The sequence below is a fragment of the Herpailurus yagouaroundi genome, unplaced genomic scaffold, assembly GCF_014898765.1.
Source record: "Herpailurus yagouaroundi ecotype Mexico unplaced genomic scaffold, PumYag 64861, whole genome shotgun sequence".
NCBI classification, from domain to species: domain Eukaryota; kingdom Metazoa; phylum Chordata; class Mammalia; order Carnivora; family Felidae; genus Herpailurus; species Herpailurus yagouaroundi.
In genome coordinates, this window is record NW_024418116.1 from 1 (window position 1) to 1,818 (window position 1,818).

Here is a 1,818-nt window from a genome sequence, read left to right on the forward strand (position 1 = left end):
GGGTGGGAGGGAGGGAAGGGTAGGTGATGGGCATTGAAGAGGGCATCTTTTGGGATGAGCACTGGGTGTTGTATGGAAACCAATTTGACAATAAATTTCATATATTAAAAAAAATAAATAAAAAACCCAAAGATTTAATAAGGTTTTTTTTGTTTGTTTGTTTTTTCTTTGTTTTTTGTTTTTGTTTTTGTTTTTTTTTTTTTTTGGAGTGTTTGTGGTGGTTGTTTTTCTCCCCCATTTTACTTGGCTTCCCGGTCTTCCCTTTTCTGAACTTTTGGAATTTTGTTGCTAATTCTTACCACAAGATGTCACTATTTTACCAGCCATCTCTAAATGCTTTTCTGCAAGCCTTTAAAATGATCTCTGCTGCTGTGTCATTGACTTCTTGAAACACAGCCACTAAACTGTCCACATTGTTCGGACAGGGGAGGTTATAAATTTCACTTGGAGAAGGGGTGGTTCAACCTGGTGGCACAGGAAGACCCTGAAACTTGCTTCTTCCCATGAACACACACCAACTGCAGCTACATCTAGAACAATTCTCTCCGCAAAAGACCGGAGGAGGACCTAAACAGCTCTTCCACAGCAAAAGACCTCGCCCCCAGGGCAGCTACCCACAAGGGGGAGGCATCTTACAAATACGGAATGTATCCCTGAGGACCAAGGGGTTTGAGCCCCATATCAGGCACCGCCAAGGGGTTTGAGCCCCGTATCGGGCACCGCAACCCCTGGACCTGCACTGGAAAGACAAGCCCCACCCCCCCCACCCCCAAATATCTGGCTTTGAAAACCAATGGGCCTTACGTCTAGAAGATCCAAAGGGCTGTAGGGAACTGAGCTTCTGCTCTTAAAGGGCTTGCACACAAACTCACTTGCCCAGGGTCCCCCTGCATAAAATAGCAGGTTGAAAAGTGCCTAGTGCATATGCAAAGGCTATTCATTGGCTAAACCTAACGCGCGGCTGCTGAGGGGCAGGGCTCTATTGGAGCTCACTCGGGGGATGGAGGTGACAGTGGATGCCATTTTTGCATTCTCCCTATATCTTGCTAACACTGCTTACCCTGCCCCTGTGTTTCTCTGAAACTCGGCCCTGCTAAGCCTGGTGAGCAGGTGCACCCCAGATTGGAACACTCCTGTGGGCCTGCTGCAGAAAGGGTGACTTCCTACAAACATACAATCTTCCCAGACTGAACGATGAAGAAAGAGAAAATCTGAATAGACCAATCATCACCACGTGATTGAGTCAGTAATCAAATACCTACCAACAAACAAAAGTCCAGGACCAGACAGCTTCAGTGGTGATTTCTACTAGACATTGCATGATTTAATATCTGTTCGTCTCAAGCTTCTTTTTTTTCAATACATTTCCCATTTTTACTGGGCCTACTCATACACACAATGTGTTTTAAAAATGGGTCTTACACCTACCCTATGACCCAGCAATAGCACTGCTAGGAATTTACCCAAGGGATACAGGAGTGCTGATTCATAGGGGCACTTGTACCCCAATGTTTATAGCAGCACTCTCAACAATAGCCAAATGATGGAAAGAGCCTAAATGTCCATCAACTGACGAATGGATAAAGAAATTGTGGTTTATATACACAATGGAGTACTACGTGGCAATGAGAAAGAATGAAATCTGGCCCTTTGTAGCAACGTGGATGGAACTGGAGATTGTTATGCTAAGTGAAATAAGCCATACAGAGAAAGACAGATACCATATGGTTTCACTCTTATGTGGATCCTGAGAAACTTAACAGAAACCCATGGGGGAGGGGAAGCAAAAAAAAAAAAAAAAAAAAAGGTTAGAGTAGG